Genomic DNA, 22,126 nt, shown 5'->3' with positions numbered 1-22,126 from the left:
CCAGGGCCCATGGTACACTTAATCCGCCACTGAGCCCTAATCTACCCGCAACTCAGTCCCTGCCTACTTGCACGGCCCGTCCTAAATGACGGCGTACAACAGGGCGACGGTCCCTACGCTCAGTAAGTGCAAAAACGGACAACACAAGACAAGGGCACACTGAAGCAAAGGGGAGTAAGGGCAGCTGCGCACGGAAAACCGTGAGCAACAGGCAGTGGTGAACGAGCCGAATCAAACCAGGAGAGTACGTAGTAGCAAACAGAGCAGTAGAATAGTCAGGCAAGCCAGGATCAAAAAGTTACAGTGGTCAATCATGTAAATAGCAGGAATAGCAGAGCCAGGAAACAAGAGAATCACAGGCAAGGTACATGCTGCAAGTGAGGGTATAAATAGACCAAGGGCGGGAGCTAGAACCGTTAGGCCAGGCTGTGATAGGTTCTCCCTCTCCTCAGCCTGCAAGCCTGAGTGGTAACAGATCGCGTCACTCTAGCAGACCTTGGAGCTGATGAAGGCTGATTAACCCCGGGCGTCGACACAGAACCTGTGTCAGGCAAACCTTTTACAGTAGTGTATTCATTTAATCAATACATTGTAACAAAAGCATTAGACACTTAGGCTCTATTCACACGACAGGGTCTGGGTGTCGGCCAACAAAATGGCAGTTTTGGTCCATTTTCTCGGCCAATTTGCATCAATTCCGTTTCCATTCCAGCCCGTGTTCCTGTTTTTAAAGGCCAATTGTGACCTGTTTTGCATCCGTTTTTCGCTGTGCGTTTTAAAAACAGTTTGGTCCCAACCCACTAAAAACACCCAGAGGAAGGTCACATGATTGTCTAGTCACCATTTTCTCTTGCTTTCAGAGTATAGAAAGCTTTTTCTGATCCCTCAGCTTCTTTGCATTGGTTTCTGGCCTTTTCTCTCCTATTGTTTACTTCCTACCATGTCCTCACAACCATTGAACCATGTACTGCAGCTTTGACAGATTTCTCGGCAATTTGGACAGAAATTGCAGATGTTGATGCCCTCTATAGATAGTGCCACAGTGCCCTCTATAGATAGTGCCACCATGCCCCCTGTAGATAGTGCCACAGTGCCCCCTGTAGGTAGTGCCACTCAGCTCCCTGTAGGTAGTGCCACATGTTCACCACATGTGTATGTGATATGTGTCAAAATGTAGAAGTAAAAACATGTCTAGTACAACTGTAGAAGATGTCAGACTACTAAATGAATTACTAAGCTACTAAATTACTTCATTTTATTGTATATTTTATGTATGGGAGCTCAATAGTCTGGAAAATGGTTTATCAGAATTTTGCTGTGTAAGATCATTGGTCTACTTAGTGTGTGGTATGTGCTTTAAGGGGTTGTCTCATGAAGACAACCCATTTTTAAATAGAAGGTGGTCGGGTGATCTGCTGCTTGCTGTGGTCTGACTTCTCTAAACCTGCCCCTACATGACGGAGGTTAGGGCACTATCTACAGGTGGGCTGTATGGCACTATCTACAGTGGGGGCTGTATGGCACAATCTACAGGGGGGCTGTATGGCACTATCTACAGGGGTACTTGAACACCGAAGTCGTCTCAGACAATGGACACAGATACAGGATATGGGATACAGGATACAGCTAAGGAACCGTTTGCATGGCAAACACTTGAAAAACACAACATTGCTCAGGCAACGTGGAAGTGGGCAGGGTTCCTTTTAAAGTCTCGGGTATGCTGGGATTGTCTTGGGGTGAATTTCCTAGGAGACAAAAAGTTTGGGATGAATTGATGGTGGAAATTAGCAAACCCAAGAAATCTTTGTATGGCACGGAGACCTTGAGGACGTGGCCAATCTAAGACAGACTTCACTTTCTCCGGAACAATCTGGAGTCCACGTTCTGACATTATATAGCCCAGAAAGGGCAAGGATTTATTTTCGAAAACGCACTTTGAGTTTGGCGTAGAGGTTATTCCCCCTAAACTGCGACAGTACTTGGCGAACTTGTTTCCTATGCGTCCTCAGATCTGATGAGTACATCAATATTCTATCCAGATATACCACCACACAGACATACAGTAGATCCCGGAAGAAGTAGTTTACAAATTCCTGGAACACAACTGGAGCATTACACAGTCCAAATGGCATGACAACATATTCATAGTGACCCTCTCGGGTGTTGAATGTGGTTTTCCATTCGTCACCCTCATGGATACGGATCAAGTTATAAGCCCTGCGTAGACCCAGCTTTATGAAGATCTTGGCCCCACGAATTCTGTCGAAGAGCTCAGAGATTCGCAGCAAGGGGTATTTGTTTTTGACAGTAATTTGGTTTAAACCACGGTAGTTGATACATGGTCAGAGAGATCCATCCTTTTTTCCTACGAAGAAGAATCCAGCTCTGGAAAGACAAGTAGACTTCCTGATAAACCCCCTCTCAAGGTTCTCCTTGACATATGCCGACATGGCCTGGGGTTCAGGCAACGAGGAGGAGAAGCCTCGGAGCAATTCCATTGGACAATCACGGGTACGATGGGGAGTGACTAAAGCATTAGGGAGAGGATGAACCTGAGGCAGGCAGGGGTGAAGACATCGGGGTACCCATTGGAGAATCTCTCCAGAATTCCAGTCGAGGACATGAGCGTGTTGGCAAAGCCATGGCAGTCCCCGCAGGATAGGGTTAATAGTTTTTTATGTCCTGCCAAAAGCTATTTTCTCTGAGTGAATTCCCACTTGCAACATCAGAGATTTGGTGACGGGAAAAAATTGGATCAGGCAGAGGTTGACCATTCACAGAAGCGACCGCCAGAGGTTTCTCTAGAGGAATTGTGGGCAAGTGCAGATGGTCTGCTAAGGACATTTGGATGAAATTTGCAGCTGCTCCAGAATTCAGATAAGCAGGAATAGAGTATACTTCTTCACCAGTGGAGAATGTCACAGGAATTGATAGCTTGGGAGGGAAATTTGAAGTTGGCGTCGATCCACCTAGGGTAGTCTCTCCTACCAATCCTAGGTGCTGGTGTTTCCCGGCTTCCAGGGGCATTGACGCATAAAATGACCCTTATGGCCACAGTACAGACATAATCCTGCTGAATATCTGTGCTGTCGCTACTGGTCAGAGAGCCTGAGTCTGTCCACCTGCATCTGCTCCTCAGGGACAACAACCAAGGGAAATAGCAGAGCAGAACCTAGGCGGCAGTCTGAAGAACCTTTTTTCCCTACTAACTTCCTGGGCACGTTCTTGGAACCTCATGTTGATCCGTGTAGCCAGAAGAATTAGGGCATCCAAGGAAGATGGAAGATCTCGAGCCGCCAACTCATCTATTATTTGAGGCCTCATTATACCAGGCAAGCTCTGCTGCCAACGTATGAAACTGGATTGCGTACTCTGCTGCCGTTGACTCCCCTTGGCAGAGAGTTAGAAGTGAAACAGCTGCAGAAGATGTTCAGCCCGGTTCTTTAAACACAGCACAAAAATTTTCCAGGAATAGCTGTAGATTGGAAAATTCCGGTCCCTCACATTCCCAGATAGGGTTCACCCATGCCAGAGCTTTGTCACAGAGGAGGGAGACACTAAAGGCAACCTTGGTAAAATCAGAGGGGAAGAGGTGTGCGTGCAACTGGAAGTGGATCTTGCACTGGTTGAGAAAGCCCCTACAGGCTGTTTCATCTCCATTGTAACGAGGTGGAGGAGGCAACGACATTCTGGACCCAAAACTGGTGGGCAGTGAAGCAGGTGGGGCAGCAACTGAAGCAAGATCTAAGCATGTGGCAATAGCATTGACCGCTAGCAGAAGCTGATCCTGGCGTGCTTGGAGATCTCACATATCTGCTTGCATTGCTTGGACCGGCATCTTGGATTTACTGGCGGGGTCCATGGCCTGAGAAAACTGTTATGGCTATGGGGTATGTGGTCCCACTGGGCCGCTCTGCCATAGTGAAGTAGCAGCTAATCACACAAAATGTCAATGACAGACAGTGCCGGATAAGCAGAAGCAGGCTGGTACCGGAGTATCCGAAGCTAGCTTGGGCCAGACTATCGTAACTTGTCTCAGATATTTGACTTGAACACAGGAGTTATCTTGGACAATGGACTTGAATACAGAAGTCGTCTCAGACAATGGACTTGGCAAGGACACCGGACGCAGATAGTGAAGTTGTCTCGGACACTTGGCTTGAACACAGAAGTAGTCTCGGACAATGGACTTGAACACAGAAGTTGTCTCGGACAATGGACACAGATACTGGATACGGGATACAGCTAAGGAACCATTTGAATGACAAACACTGGGAAAAGGCAGGGTTCCTATAAAGTCCCGGGTATGCTGGGATTGGCTTGGGGTGAATTCACTGATGCGCGCGCTGGCCCTTTAAGATCGGGGACGAGCGCGCGCACCCTACAAGCAACAGCAGGAGGAAAAAGCAGTGGCTGCCGGCGTATTAGTGGGATGAGACGCCGGCCAGGATCCAGAGGCCTGCGGTCCGTAAAAGTCTTAACAATATAACATTATTTAACCTGCAGGGTAACCGCCGTTAAAAAAAACCCAAACGCCAGAATCGCTGTTTTTTGGTTGCTTCAAGTCTTTAATTTAAGAAAAAGTCAGTTATTTTTGGTACAACAGTGGTACAGTTACAAAACACACCACCCTGTGTAAATGAGGTACCAATGTCCTGAGATGTCTTAAAGTTTTGAAAAATACACTTTTAAACAACCTGAATGGCTAAAAATGTATTTGTACTGTATACAGTAATGATGAAATGGCCGCCACTCCCCTCCGCCACCATATGCTTACCGAATCCAGGCATCTTCTGGCTCCTGGTTGGTGCTGCTACTCTCCTTATATTTTTTGCTTCTGGTGACCTCCCATGCTGCCGACGCTCACCTTCTGGTATGGCTCATATTTCTCCTAGTGCACACGCGTTAACTCTCCCTACCTTAAGGGGCCAGCGCATGCCAAATTATCCACCTATTTTTCCCTGGGTATAAGTAGTCCACCCTTTCCCAAACACATTGCCTGAACAATTAGGCTCTTCCAAGCTTGTCTAGTAATTCCTTGCATTTACTTTGTTGAATTTCCTGTGTTTTACCTCTGCCTGTAACTTTGACTATCATTGCCTGCCTGACTATCATTCCTGTGTTTTACCTCTGCCACCTGCCCTGATCTTTTGCTCGACCAACTGTGAATGCCTGTTCTCCACCTGCCCTCATGTTTGCTATACTTGACACTGCATACTGTCTAATGATTTAGTACTTCAGTAAACCGACAAATCTTCCCTACATGCTATAATAACAATCGATAGTCAATATAGCCCAAAATACAAAAAATACTTTATTGAGACACAGATAGTTGTACAAACCAAACACCCATAAAAAACACATAATACATATTACTGTACAAAAACAGGACAATGTATTCATGTAAGGCAGGGCATACATGGTAGTGAAAATAAATGACATTCACTAAATATCATATGTTACCTATCACATATGCGTATATCCAAATAGGACAAAAAATTACATACGTAAAACCAAGGTAACCAATTACCAAATCTTTACCATGTCATGCAAAGACAAAACCTCACCCATCATAAGCCATAATAACTGCCTACACAAAATCCAGCACCCCGACGCGCGTTTCGCACCCAGCTTCATTGGGGAGTAATTTAGTACTTCACCTGTTTACATTGGCCGTCACTGAGGAAGACTACTCTGGGGGTAGCGACCTGGAGTTCCCCAGCAGCGAAGTCTATATCCCTGTATAGGAGTTAAAGGGTGAATACCTGGGGTGAACTTAGACTCCGCTTCTTATTTTAGCTCTACGTCAAATCACTTGGTGACACAGTGGGTTCATACCATCCTCTGCAGACCCCATTAAAATCTCGTTATCCACGGGCCCCGTGACAAATAAAAAATAGGCAATCATTTTGACTGTACAATTATATCTACAAATATAGATGCATAAAATATATCTCAAGATCTGGGATGAACAGGTGAACTGAATCAGCTTTCCAAGAGTAATCCTCAGGTGTATAATGCCAGAAGATCACACATGTCTGGAAATGCTGGGTCATAGTCGACTGGAAACAAAGAAATACTCCAGCACCAAATGTCAACATAAAATCAAGATTTGTTTTTTCACATTAAAAAACACAAGTAGGACCACTTATGAATTTTGGACTTCGCAGAGTCTATATTCATATAACAGATTATTCAGTTTAAATGAACCTTATAATATTCATAACCTTGCTGCTAATTAAATACAAAGTGCTGAGGAACTGTATTATTGAGCAGTCTGTAGAATTATGTAACAGTGTCTCTGGATTTTATTGATTGAAGTTGATGTTTACACTATCACATAGCCTCATGAGATTATCTATTGATAATATGTTGATTTTAGTAAAACACTACTCATCTTTGTAGCTGGCTAAACATATAATTATATTGCAGTTGTTATCAAGCAATTGACAGTGGTGTAACTAAAAGTCTCTGGGACCCTATGCAAAATTTGTACTAGGGGCTCTCCAACTGTTACCACACACAATGAATTACTCTTCATAAAACACTTTAAGGCTATGTTCACACGGGGTCTTTTGCCGAGTTTTTTGACGCGGAAACCGCGTCGCAAAACTCGGCATAAACGGCCCGAGAACGCCTCCCATTGATTTCAATGGGAGGCGTCGGCGTCTTTTTCCCGCGAGCAGTAAAACTGCCTCGCGGGGAAAAGAAGCGACATGCCCTATCTTCGGGCGCTTCCGCCTCCGACTTCCCATTGACTTCAATGGGAGGCAGGAGAAAGCGTGTTTTCTGCCCGCGGCGCTCAATGGCCGCGGGCGAAAAACGGCGCGATCATTGCTATTCACACGGAGTATTTTGGGGGAGGAATATCTGCCTCAAAATTCCGTTTGGAGCTTTGAGGCAGATATTCCTCCCCCAAAATACTCCGTGTGAACATAGCCTAAACAAGTAAGAAACCACCATTTTGTATGTTTAATTTCAAGAAAATAAACATTAATGAGTTTCTGCACTTTAAAAAAAACGTTTGATAAGTCACAGAGACGTATCAAAAGTGTTTATTGGTGGGGATCTGGGTGCTGTGGGCCCCACCATCGCTGAAACAATAGGGCAGAAGCGCTCAGCTGAGTGCTCTGCATCGACAGCTGTGAACGGAGCTCCTAATCAGGATAAAGACATGCTCACATTGAACATCTAGGAGCAATGCTTCTAGATAATAATATATCTTTAATAAGTAATATGGCATGTGTTGAAACATGTCTTGTATAAAATTAGAGAAACACAAAAGCCTGAAGCTTCTCCTGCACAGCTTCTATATAGGAGATCATGACTGACCTACTGGATGCATTTTCCACTTTCTGGTTTAAAGTACTGATAAGAATGACAGCTATATAGGAGTTGCCCTTTAAAATGTAAAAATAAAAGACTGTGCAATATACTCATCTTGAATTCCATAGATGTACTGAGCCAGCTCTCCCAAGCACTCACCCACACCTATTTGGTGATATGACGTCTATGTAAATTAGTAACACCTGACCGCAGTGGCCAATTTACTGTAGAATTCTGGCGTACATTTTTCACCATCCTCGTCAAGGGGGGTGGAGGGGGTGGCTTATCTGGAAAGGGGACGTGGTTTAGAGAAAAGAAGCTGGGCTTAAAAAGCCAAAAATTTGTCCAAATTTTGTTGCAAAAAACTGGCGTAAACTAAGCCAACTTATAGGTGGTATAAGGAAGAGAAAAGTATCGAGTATGTCTAGCAAGATGCACCAAATTTATCACACAGCATGCACCACTATGATAAATTTTGCACATTTTCTGACTGCCTTGTCTAAGTTTACTCTGCGTAAAACTTCGTATTAGTAAATCTGCCCCACTAGGCCCAATTCTTGTAACCTGAAAGCCCCTTTAAATCTTGTCTTTAAGTCCCTCTATTGCTATGTCTTTGTGAAAGTAAGTAAAGTGTGTTTATGTGACTCCATTTTGTAAGTGTATTTCTGTGACTCCATTTTGTGTGAAGAATCCATTTTATAATTTGAAGAATCTGTTGGGGCTTTCTGAGAAATCATGTGTTGACCTTGAATCGCTGTAAGTTTCTCATGAGAACCTTGTCTTACTCATGATTGGCTCAGCTCGAGCCAACTCCCTACTTGTGGGATATAATTGTAACTGCATACTGACAATACTAACAATAAACTAGAGAGGAATTGTGGGTATACAAAGCATGTCTCTGTGTCTCTTACGTTTCTCCAATATATATCGATATAACTAATTGGGATCTGGCACACCCATCTAAACATTTAGTCTAATATATTTGCACCTGATTGCATCAACAGTCTTTGGTGCCGAAGCCTGTGAGATTAATCGTCTGATAGCTGTCACTAGGAGGTCGGTCATCGATGCATCAGGGAAACAGCAAAACCGCGGTAAGATACTTGTGACATGACAATCTCCCATACACAGTCACTTGTCCAGAGATATGTTGAAAACGATTGTGTGATGAATGATTGAAGATGTGTAAATCTGTCTTGAGCTAATGGCATGAGAGGATATTGTGTCTATTGAGTGTAGTCCCTCAAGCTGTGTTAAAAGGTAAAGAAGATAAAGGCTGTGTAGAATAAAACTGCAATGAACTGGTGGCTGTTGGTCTTGTGTTGTATCGCTATAGTTCTGTTTATTTAATTGATTATTTGACTATTGTGTAAAATTGTTAAGGTTCAAAGGAAAGGTTACCCTGTTGCTCGCTTGATCTGAGATAGCTGGGTGTCAGAGACGTCTGATTCAGCAGCACTACAAGTGTCCGTAGTAGTTGACACGACTGTCCGTAGGTAACACGACTGTCCGTAGGTGACACAACTGTCCATAGGTGACAGAAAAGTTGGATATTCGTAGGTAATATCCAGTAGTACCACAAGGACTGTGGTTAAGTCCTGATGATGGGGAACTCAGAGAGCAGATCGACAGGGGGAACCCTGTGGTATACAGTCAAAGAAATTATGACTAACAGGGCGGACAAGGACGCTACAACAAACTGTGATAAAATGTTGAAAAAAGCAGGCAAGTTGAAAGATGGCTATTTGGATGTGCAAAAGTGCAAGGATTTCATAAAAATGAACAAGGGATAGTTGAGTGATCATTGGTTAACTGAAAAAGCAGAAACATGGCTTTGAGTGACAAAGGAAGTAAATGCTGGTGGGTGCAAGGAAGTTGATATGAATAGTATGTGTAAACAGCCATAGATTTTGAGATGAAAAGTGACTGTACTAGTGATGATAAAGGCTAATACACCTAGGCACATTGCAGTAATGTTGATTATGACAAGAAGTATGATGTAGACATGTATCCAGTGTGTGTGTCGAAGACGAGTCTGAGGAGCAGACTGGTGCAAATGAGAATGGACTGACAAATGTGGGAAATCTCTTCCCAATGTCAGGAAAACGAAAGGATAGTAAAGCTTACAAATTGAGCAGGTATTGAATGGCTGACGGGCTGGGAGATCTGGTGTCCACAGTATAAGATTGATTTTAGATCTATACTGCATGCTCTCCCACTCCTAAAACCAGCTGTATTCGGTACTGTTTGATGTGAGATATTTTTCTCAATCCAGATTGAGAATATTTTGTGTATCTACTGAACTAATTGAACTGTTAGTTATTTTAGAGTGTGTAGGAAGCCCTAGTACACTGAACTTAAGTACAAGGTTGTTTTTTTAACTTACCTTTTGTATAAGGTTTGAATAAGCAAAGTTAGCTGTGTAAAGCCAGATTTTAGAATTATAGATACAGCAAAGTCTTAGTTTCTTTCAGCATTATGTCTTGCTGAGACTCATAGTTCTACAAGAATGGGTCTGTGAGGTGGGGGTTGTGAGAAACAAGAGGCAGCTGATTACAGTCTGTGTGAATGTGTGAGTGTCAGAAGAATGCAAGACACAACACAAATTGTGTCTTATGTTCACATTGCTGTTTCTTAGTGCCGCCCTCAGTAACATACTATGCAGAGAGGTGCTCTCTCAAGCTGATAGTAAAATATTACAACAAGCTCAGACCAAGTATTTGTCTACATAAATGATAGACTTCAAAATGTGGACTGCTGGAAATGTAGCGCCGGGGATGAAGTGTCTTCACCAGTGGTGGTGCCAGACTAGACTTACTAAGTATGAAGTCTCACTCCTTGCATTTTCATATGTTATTATCGAACGTTGTAGTGTCTTGAACCAAGCTACATTGCTTCCGCTGGGTCCAAAAGTATGGGAGAAAGAGAATAAAATACAGATATTTAAAATTCTGACCCACCTCATGATTGCTTAAAAATTTATAATGAGTGAGACACAGGGTCTTGAAAATATATGTACAGACCCCTACTGTTCCCAACCCCAACACTTTGCTTAGTTAGATCCCACACACAGCTTGTTGCTTTACAGTAATTGAACTAGAAGATGTTTTTTTCCTCTGTTCCCCTAGATGAGGAATTGCAGTTATTATTTGCTTTTACACATGCAGGTAAGCAATACTGTTGGGTGGTGCAACCCCAGGGCACAGCCAACAGCCCCACTCAATTCAGTACGGTCTTTGCTGCAGTACTGCAAGGCTGGGCCCCGCCCGCTGCTGGAACCCAGTTGCTGCAGTATGTTGATGACCTACTTCTAGCCTGTGAGTCAGAACAAGACTATCTAGATGTCACCCTGAGTATCCTGTTGTTTTTGGCAGCAAACGGCTGCAAGGCATCTAAAGATAAGATACAATTTTGTCAGGAGGAAGTCACTTTTATATGCCATAGCATATCCCAGGAGGCCAAACATTTGTCCCCAGATAGAGTAGAAGCAATACTTCTCTGGGACTGGTGGGATACTGTGGGGAATGGATATCAGGGGCATCCAGCCTCCTACAGCCCCTGACACCAGGTCCAGGCCAACTACCTGTCTGCAGCCCACCTCACCAAGTATGAGGTTGCCTTGCTCACTCCACCCAAACTCACTATACCGGGATGTGGAGATGGAGGCACTCGATGAGGCTTGTAATCTAGCAAAAGGAAAGACGGCCAATATTCACTCTCACACTAGGTAAATTTTTGGTATCGCCCATAATTATGGGGTAGTAGGAACTTTGTTGGATCCTCGGGTGAGCCAATAAGGAACGCAAGAGCAGTAGCGAAGGTATTAGAGGCCCTGTTAGAACCAAGCCAAGTAGCCATAATAAAGGTGCAAGTTCACACCAAGGAGATCACACCCGAGGTAGTGGGCAATAGAAAGGCTGATGAGGCTGTTAAAGCAGCTGCAATGCTGCCCCTGGACAGTGGAGGAGGGATTGGCACATTTACCCACCTGCCAGTCACAGGAGTGGAGCTCTAGGTGTTGAAGGGCCTCCAGGCACAAACAGACAAGGTGGAGAAGCACCAATGGTAAGAGAAATGGGCTGCCCTGAAAGAGGAAGGCCTCTGGGCTGTAGGGACAAAAATATGTCTTCCCAGGTCTCTATACCCAATGATGACACACCTGGTGCATGGCTGTATGCCCCTTTCCAATGAGAGTATGTGCAGTCAGGTATCAGCAAATTGGCTTGCCCATCAATAATGCCACCACTAGGGTTGTAGCAGCCTGCATGATATGTGCACGGCATAACATGGGTAAAACAGCAAAGGTACCTATGAAAAGTGCACCCATGCCAGATTACCTGTTCCAGCGATTGCAGATCGACGACATACAACTACCCAAGATAGGTGTGTATGAATATGTGATCGTATGCGTAGGCCTGTTCTCAGGGTGGCCTGAAGCCTGGCCAGTATCCCCCCCACTGCAAAGAACATAGCCAAGACAATTCTCAGTGAAGTTGTGTGTGGATATGTTGTCCCTGAGACAAAGGGGAGTAACAGGGGAACCCATTTAATAAGAGAAAATTATGACGGATGTCATGCGATCAGTGGGGATAGAACAGGCTTTCCAAACTCCCTACCTACCAGCCCCCAGAGCAGTGGTAGGGTAGAAAGAATGAATGGTACCTTGAAGTTGAGGATACAAAAAGCAATGGAAGAAACAGGGAGGTCCTGGAGTGAGTATTCTACCCCTTGCTTTGTACTCAGTCCGGGTAACGCCTAAACGGAAGTTGAGTCTTAGCCTCTATGATATCTTGTTTGGAAGTGTCCCCAAGACACGCTTGTACTTCCCTCACTAGTTACAGCAGTTACAGGCAATGCTTGGAGACCTTACTCAGTACGATGGAGCATTACAGAAGCATTTACAACAAGTGCATAAACGTGTATTTTCTTCCATTCCAAACCCTAACTCCACAGATGGCACACATACACTACAACCCGGAGATTAGGTTGTCTTCAAAAGACACGTGAGCAAAAGCATCGAGCCAAGGTTTGACAGGCCCTACTGTGGCCACTTCAGTAAAGCTCGAGGGAAAACTGACATGGGTCCATGTCAGCCACTGCAAGCAGGTGTGTCACGGTAGGTGTGTGGACTCACTGTGCCGTGCTGCCGCAGCCGGCTAGCGGCTGGCCAACAGGATACCAAGTCAATGTCTATAGTTTGAATAAAGGTACCTGTGGAAATTGAGACAGTAGCGATGGTTAGGCTCGATGGGACCTTGGCAGCAGGTGTAACACAGCAGGCGTAGTATACAGCACAACACAACTCTCTATGGCACAAGAACAAGGTAGCACGGGATACAGGATACCGGTACAGGAAGACTGGAAACTGGAAAACACTAAGGGACCATTTGCAAAGACTAACACGGTTAAACACAACAATGCTCAGACAATGAAGGAAGGGCAGGGCCCTTCTTATAGTCCAGGGTGATCATGGGCTAATTTGAGATACTATTCAGGTGTGCACGCTGGCCCTTTAAAGACAGGCACGAGCGTGCATGCGCACCCTACGGGACACAGCAGAGTGAAGCGGAAGTGAGCGCTGGCATCTCCTGAGGAGGAGATGCCGGCCAGCGCTCACAGATCCATGGCTGCGGCCGTCGGGAGGTGAGTAATCCTGACGGTCCGTGGCAATTGGCGCTACAAGGTGCAGGAGCCTGGATCGTCGTCCTCATCTGCCTGATGGCACCCTGTCCTTCAAACCTAAATGGGACAATAAGTGGGTAAATGTTCGAGTCCCTCTTCCAATAGTGAAGCAGGTTTTTGACCATTAATGGGTCATGGGAAAAGGGTCAATGTGATACTTCTAGCTGGAAATTGAAAATTAGCTACTGTTTGGGCTGGTATAATTTTTCTTTAACACTTGTAGGTTTAGCAGTTAAGCACATAATATAGAAAAATTAGCTAAAATATTTGACAATGTTACAGATTATGAGTTTGATGCTTTGAAGGTAACCTCTGCATTTACTAGACAATTAATAGTAACTAACCAACATACAATAGTACTAGATTGTTTACCAGCCTCCCAGGGGGGAAAGGGTGAAATAATTGGACCAGCATGTTGCCATTATATAGATCCTTCTAGCATTATGCAGGTCAAGCATGCTAAAGATCAAGCTATGAAAATAAAGGAAGAGTTCAGGAAAGTCAATTCCAAAGATGATTGGAACCTGGAGTGGCCAGATTGGTTGTCATGGCTAAATCACTCTAACTGGTTTAAGGGTATAGGGGAATGGATAATGGGTTTATTCCACGGTCTTCTGCAGGTTGTTTTTTTAATGTATAACACTATATTTGCTTCTGTGCCTCATATTATGGGACCTGCCAAAACTTTTCATTGCTTCACAGCAAAGGCTAAAATGATTACTCACCACCCTAGGTCCTTTGAACAGGCATACTCCATGAGTGAAATGGGTATGGGGAGGAATTTTGTTGACATGGGGAATAGGGTGAAAAGGTTTGGTAAGTCCTTAAGGGGGGATAAGCCCCCTTAAGTACCTGGCTTGGATACAAAATGTCCTCAAATGAACAAAAGGTGAAAAAATAAGAAATTGAGTAAAGTGTATTTATGTGACTCCATTTTGTGTGAAGAATCCATTTTATAGTGTGAAGTATCTGTTTCTCTGTAAAACGAAACTCATGCTAGGGATAGCTGAGAAAACATGTGTTGAACTTGAATTACTGTGTTTCTCATGAGAACCTTGTCTTACTCATGATTGGCTCAGCTCGAGCCCACTCCCTACTTGTGAGATATAATTGTAAGTGCGTACTAACAATAACCTAGAGAAGACTTGTGGGTATACAAAGCATGTCTCTTACGTCTCTCCGATATATATCGATATAACTAATTGGGATCTGGACAAGTGACTGAATAGTGTCCATTGACACACCCATCTAAACTTTTAGTCTAATATATTTGCACCTGATTGCGTCAACAGTCTTCATCCTATTTTTAGAACGTTTGCTTTCTTTGCATTCTTTATAACTATTTCAACTTTTTACTGGGGGGTATAAAAGCATTTTCAGCTTTGTTATATCATAGAAATTAAAATAATTTGCTGGTACATTTTCTCTTTAAATCTATTTTTATGCTCAGTATAGCATAAACTGCAAATTGTATGAAATTACAATGCTCCTAAGAGATTTTTCCCTGAAGGGAACAAAGTCATTTACTGAATAGTCTTCTTTGAAAAGCAACTGTCATACACTGAACTATTCATCCAGCAACAATTAAAACAAAGCATGTTCTCAGTTTGACTAGTTATGTTTTTTTGTACATTGCGACAATAGCTATAAAGTCAGCGGTAATGATATCTAAATCCGTCATTTGATAATGCGAGTGAGGGTCACAGAATTGAACTGTACATTTATTTTATGTGTAAGTATTTTCAAGAGGGAACAAACACATAAACTGTGTTATTAGGATGAAATGAGTGAGATTATCCTTTTGAAGGCTCATATTGTACATGACCACAGGGCCATAGACTGCATGGAGAGGTTAAACTGCAGTGTAAGAGATTGGCCTAGTAGGTGAGTTAAAAGAAAATCTCCATCCTCCGCCAATGATTCTGCCGATTATGGTAATACACAATTTCCTGTTCTTGTTCATAGTAAAATCCATTCCTGAAATATTAATCTTTCAGTTTCTAATTAAATGGCCATGCTTTCTCTCACTGTCTACTGCATTCGTTGTTTCTAACTGTTTGAATGAATGAGAATGAGGTTACAGAAACACTCGCCACACAGGGACTAGGCAGAATAGGTGGTCGTCTAGTGGTGCAGCTGCCCCCTCTGCCAAAGGGACCTCACTATGCCCTCAAACTTAATCAGGAATAGCGCTCATACAGCACTACTGACGATCATACAGAAAGACTGCAAAGAAGTGAGTATACTGTGGCATGACTTTCATGGGGGCACTGTGGCTAGTACTAATGGGGAAGTCACTATTGTTACTACTGCTGGGAGCCTTGTGGCTAAAACTTGTTAGGAGACACTAAAACTGGCACTATTAAAGGTACTTTGGTTAATATTGATGTGGGCGTTGTGGCTGTAACTTATGGGGAATAAACACTCTACACGTAGTTGTCACTGTTATGGCGCACTGTGGTTTGGTACTGTTATGGGGAAATGTGGCTGACCGTATCGGAGCAATGTTATGGGGGCACATTTTGACTGGCATGCCTTCAGCACCAAAGTGCTAATCCCCCCTCTGCTGGTTTCCAAGCAAGGTGAGTCCCACATTACACTAAAACCTAAGCAGAGAAATGGAAGTCATCTTGTAAAAGCTTGTTATTTATCTGATGCTTGGCTTGTACTTTGTTTAAAATTAGGCTAACTTAGCACTCAGGAGTTAAACGTACAGGTTATGTATTCATATTTATATGTAATAGTACATATACTGTGGAGGAAAAGATTTAGTGTCTATACTCTTTTGACCGTGTAGTATAATAATTAAGTCATCCGTGATCTTTCTTCATGATACAAACCATGTTAAAAAAAATAAAATATCTAAATCTTATTTTTGTGAATATTTACTTTGCAGTTGTAGTTGGGTTTATCATTTCTCCTTGAATATGGCTAAAGATAATTAGAAGGTTAGTAAGGCCTTACTATAAATCTGATGTAAAGAAAGAAATCCAATTCAATAAAAAAGTATTCAATTTCTTGGGTACTCACTGTTTTCAGCTTTCCTTAAAAATACAGTTTTCAATCAACACTTTTATATTATTTTCACCATAGATTCCAACATTTGAGATTTTTTTCCAGGGACACTTAGGTTGTGGCTTCTTTGGTGGTTTTGTCTTATGGGGATGTGGTTTATTTGCTGGGTGTGGCTATTGGGGCGTGGATTTCATCCCAGAATTTCTGCATATAAATAAACCAAAAAAATTTCTGCACTAGTTTGGCAACTACTATGGTGGCCAGTATCTCTCTGGTTATCTTGTTGTATACAGGCAGGTGATTTCCCACTTTATCACTAGTGCTAGGCGATATGTGCTGACCACAACTTGTAGATGGTGCCCCACATTGCCACCAGTATATAGTGCCACATGCTGCTCCCTGGTGATATTCCCACACACTGCTTCCTGTAGATAATGCCACATCGCCCCCTGCAGAATGTGCAACGCAACCCCCCTGTGGATAGTGCCACACACACCCTTTTTAGAGGGTGCCACAGCGTCCTCTGAAGATTGTGCCATAGTGCCCTCTGTAGATCGTGCCACACCCCCTGTAGATAGAGCCACACAGCCCCCCTGTAAATACTGCCACATTGCCCTCTATAGATAGTGCCACAGTGCCCTCTGTAGATAATGCCACTGTGCCCTCTGTAGATAGCCGCACACCCCTCCCTGTAGATAGCGCCATTGGGGCTCCTATATATGGACAGGGACTTCAGGAGCTCCCACTAGGAGCAGAATCCCCGGTCAGAGAGTTGGCAATGCTCTGGCTGGGGATTCCACTTCTAGACAGTGGCTCACTCTAGGAGCAGAATTCCATATATGGATAGTGACGCCAGGTCCTCCTCCAGGAGCCAAAATGGCTTGGTCATTAAGGTCTAAAATAGGCTGGTCATTAAGGGGTTAAGGACCAAAAGAATGTTTTTGCTTTTCATTCTTGCGATCAAAATTTATAATCGGAGGTCGACAATATTGCATGAGGCCTTGTTTTCTTCAGGACTACTTTATTTATAAAGTGACTTCCCTTTAGATGTTTGAAATGCCTTTAAGATTTTGGCACTTCATAACACATAAAAGCATGGTAGCCCAGAACCCCACAATCACAAAATAAAATAATAAACACACAACACTTTATATTGGATAAACTTATGGCCGCGATGTTTATTAACCCCTTTAGGATACAGCCTGTTTTGGCCTTGTGGACACAGATGATGTTTTCAAATCTGACGTGTCGCTTTATGTGGTAATAACTTTGGAATGCTTTAACCTATTTGTAGCGTCCATGTTGTTACCCGTGCCCTGTTACCCATTCCTGTATCCCGTATTGTTCTTGTTCCTGTGCCTACCAGTGTTGGAGTCGTGTCTACTGCACCTGCTGTCGTTTGCCACGTCCAGTGTCGTTTGCCACGTCCAGTGTCGTTTGCCACGTCCAGTGTCGTTTGCCACGTCCAGTGTTTTCTGCCTCGTCCAGTGTCTTCTGCCACGTCCAGTGTCTTCTGCCACGTCCAGTGTCTTCTGCTACATCGGATACTGCCCGCCACGTCTGGCGCTACCTGTCGCACCGGCCTCCATCCGTGCTGAAGCCACAGCCACCGTCTGGACTAGTTCAGGTACCCAAGCATTGCTATCTGCTATTGACTTTCATGTAGACTGTGACCTGGTCAGCTGCCTCCCCGCTACGGCGGAGCGGCCTAGTGGGTCCACATACCCTGTGACCGTGACACTATTCAAGCGATTCTGAGATTTTTTTCTCGTGACATATTGTACTTTATGTTGGTGAAAAAAATTTGGTCGATAAATTCAATATTTATTTGTGAAAAACTCCAAATTTTAGAGAAAATTCGCAAAAATTCGCATTTTTCTAAATTTAAATTTATCTACTTTTAAAACAAATAGTAATTCCACACAAAATAGTTACTATTTCACATATCCCATATGTCTACTTTATGTTTGCATTGTTTTTTGAACGTCCTTTTATTTTTCTAGGACGTTACAAGGCTTAGAACTTTAGCAGCAATTTCTCACATTTTCAAGAAAATTTCAATAGGCTATTTTTTCAGGGACCAGTCCAGTTGGTGGCTTTGAAGGCCTTACATATTAGAATGTCACCATAAATCATCCCATTTTGAAAACTGCACCCATAAAAGTATTCAAAACAGCATTCAGAAAGTATTTTAACCCTTTAGGCGTTTCATAGGAATTAAAGCAAAGTAGAGGTTAAATGTAAATTTTTTTTTGCCGAAATAAATTTGTAATACATTTTTTCTGTAACACTGAAGGTTTTACCAGAGAAACGCAACTCAATATTTATTGCCCAGATTCTGCAGTTTTTAGAAATATCCCACATGTGGCCCTAGTGTGCTAATGGACTGAAGCACTAGACTCAGAAGCAAAGGAGCACCTAGGGGATTTTGGGGCCTTCTTTTTTTAGGAATATATTTTAGGCACCACGTCAGGTTTGAAGTGGTCTTGTGGTGCCTAAGCAGTCAAAATTTTGGAAACTACACCCCTCAAGGCGGTTTTCTAAGGGGACAGTTAGCATTTTGACCCCACAGTTTTTTTTGCGGAATTTAGTGGAATTAGTCTTTGAAGATGAAAATCGACTTTTTTTCTGCTAAAACATAGAATTTTTTCATTTTTACAAGGAATAAAGGAGAAAAAGCACCCCAACATTTGTATAGCAATTTCTCCCGATTACGGCAATACCCCATATGTGGTCATAAACAGATTTTTGGACCCACAGCAGTTCTCAGAAGGGAAGGAGCACCTTTTGGATTTTGGAGCGCAGATTTTGCTGGAATGGTTTTCGGTGCCATGTCTCGTTTGCAACACCCTGGAGGGAACAAAACAGTGGAAACCCCCAAGTGGCCCCATTTTGGAAACTACACCCCTCAAGGAATTTTTCTAGGGGTATAGTTAGCATTTCGACCCAACAGGTTTTTTTGTAGAATTTAGTGGACTTAGGCCGTGACAATTATTATTAAACTTTTTGTCCATTAAAATGTTGAATTTTTACATTTTCACAAGGAATAAAATAGAAAAAGCACCCCAACATTTGTAAAGCAATTTCTCCCAAGTACAGCCCTACCCCATATGTGGTCATAAATGGTTTTTTTTTATTAGAAATTAATTAACCCTTTCAGGACTGATCCTTTTTTGCTTTTTCATTTTCGTTTTTCACTCCCCGCCTTCCAAGAGCCATAACTTTTTTATTTTTCCGTCAATAGAGTGGTGTGAGTACTTATGTTTTGCGGGAGGAGTTATCGTTTCTATTGACACTGTTTAAAGTACCATATAATGTACTGATGTTTAAATGTAACAAAAATGGATCATAAATGGCGCTGCTACTTAGTAATAAGGATTAAAGATTGTAGGTAACTATTTATTATAATCCTGGCTACGCGTTTCGATACCGCACCGGCATCTTCCTCAGGCCATATAAAATATCTATACAGTCATCTATACTTAAATACATCACGTTGTTACAAAAAGCAGCGAATGTGACCGGGGTCAAAGTACGCTAGTGACGTCATCCGGCAAGGTCAAAGGTCAAAATCTTAACAATTTGACAAGAAAACTATTCAATATAAACCTTAAATATATGTAAAAATATCTATAAATATATTACAAGCAAAAAAAGACAATAACCATGTTTCTTGAAAAAACAGCGTAATCACCGTACATTAAGGTGCTGAACAGATCGTTAAATTACCGGTTAAACATGAGAAATATGCTAAAAACAATCTTGTATAAAAAAACTCCCTTAAAAAATGATAGATAAACGTTGTATAATAGATACTACAAACAGGATATAAATATACAATAAAAAAGAATGTATAAAATCGAACCAGTCCTCGTGCTGCAGGTCGTGCAGATACACAGGCGCCGCCAAAGCGTCCCTGGAGTCAAGGCAACCAGACTCAGCTACGGAAGCCGATAAGGGTCAAAAAGAAGGACTGAATATGTCATAAAAGCTCTAGCGGCAAGGTAAGTCAACTTTACTACTCTACATGTATACTTTAACATTAGCAATTCACTATACCATTACAAATTGTACATTTATAACGAATAATTAATTAGTTCTACAGCGTATAATTGTCAGTCTAGGGATGTTTCTGAAATATCATTCAAACCTTTTGGATGGAGAGTAATGCAATAATTCTCTCTTTGTTATAATTTTTGAAAGAGATTAGGAACATCAGGGGATATTTGTTCTATGGGGGTAATACTGATTCTATCAAATTGACAATTATGTGATTAAGCACAGTGACGGGAAACACTGTGTTGAAGGAATCCTTTATGCACATTGAACCTGTGTTTATTGATTCTACTCCATAAACATTGGATTGTCCTCCCAATGTATTGTAACCGACAAGAACATTCTAAAAGGTATATAACGTACATAATCCCACAATTCAGGAAGGACTTAATGGGAAAGGTTTCTGTGGTGACAGTTGAAGTAAAGACATCCGTACATAACCACATTTATAAGAACCATTTAAAGCTGGAAATATTTTAGGAGTGAAAGGCTTGGGATTATGTATTCTGCTTGGAGCAAGAATGTTTCTCAAGTTTGATGACCGTCTGACTGGTTTATCAGGCAGTACATCTTTCAGGAACGGGTCGTTTTTCAAGATGTGCCAATATTTAGTCAGAATTAACCTCATAGATTTGTTCCCACTATTATATGATGTAATGAAATGATTTTTTAAATTTTTTCCTTCCTTTTTCATTTTTTCTTGGTTAATACATGATTCTTGGGTTAATTTAGCAGATCTGGAACGTTCCCCTTTTATTAGATTCAATGGAAAGTTTTTTTCTTTAAATCTTCTTTCCAGAACATTGCATTCTTTAAAGAAATTAGTATCAGAAGAGCAATTCTTCCTTACTCTTCTAAATTGTCCGAAAGGAACATTTTTAATCCAGGGTGGGTAGTGCGCACTCCTAAAGTCAATTTAGCTATTGACATCTACAACTTTAAAGTGTGTTTTAGTGTTGAATTAATTTGTATTTTTGTCAAAGCCAATAGTAAGATCCAAGAAATCAATATATTTGGTAGAGAACGTGTGAGTGAATGTTAAACCAAAATCATTCGAATTAAGTGTATCAATAAAAGCAGAGGCCTCTTTGTCCTCTCCTTTCCACACAAAAAACAAATCGTCAATAAAACGCCTGTACAGTAGAATTCTGTCCTTGAAGCCATGATTATCATGAATATATTTACCCTCAAAGGTACCCATATAAATATTGGCGTATGCCGGCGCAAAGCGAGAACCCATTGCACAGCCCTTTATCTGGTTATAATACTGTAGTTATTGCCAAAACTGAAGACGTTGTGTTTTAGAATATATTCTATGCAGTTAGTTAAAAATCGAGTTTGTGTTGTTGGTATGTCAGGACTGGATGCTAAAAAGGATTCAACCACTTCCAAACCCCTATCATGGGGAATGTTACTGTAAAGGGCTGTGACATCAGCTGTTAGAAAGTACACCGGAAATGTGGAAGGATCAATCTTTAAATCCTGTAAATTTTTAATAAGCTGGGTGGAATCTCTCAAGTAAGATGGTAAATTGAGAACAAAAGGTTGGAGGTGCAAGTCTACAAAATGAGAAAGGTTGCTAGTGAGGGACCCAATCCCAGAAATGATAGGGCGGCCCGGTGGATTAGTAGATGACTTGTGGATTTTGGGCAAGTGGTAAATAAAAGGCATGCTCGGACATGGTACATGAAGAAAATGTATTTCCTTTTTGGTTAACAACCTATCTGAAAAAGCTGTATCAATTAGATTTTTATAGTCACAAATAAAATTGGGAAGTGGGTTAGCAGATAATTTTAAATAAAACACACTATCTGATAGAATTTTCAAAGTTTCGCTTAGATAATCATGTTTATCTTGGACAACAATGCCCCCCCTTTGTCCGCAGAGCGGATGCGTAGCATTTTAATTGCTCTTCTTTCATTAATGGTCAGGTTATCGGGCATAGTGCATGGTTTATCCAATGCTCTAAATTCATTCCCAACTAATGTAGAAAAGGTGTCCAAAAAGGAACCTTGATGGTGTAGAGGGTAAAAGTTAGATTTAGGGT

The sequence above is a fragment of the Rhinoderma darwinii genome, chromosome 8, assembly GCF_050947455.1.
Source record: "Rhinoderma darwinii isolate aRhiDar2 chromosome 8, aRhiDar2.hap1, whole genome shotgun sequence".
Lineage (NCBI taxonomy): Eukaryota > Metazoa > Chordata > Amphibia > Anura > Rhinodermatidae > Rhinoderma > Rhinoderma darwinii.
This window is presented reverse-complemented; position numbering follows the sequence as displayed.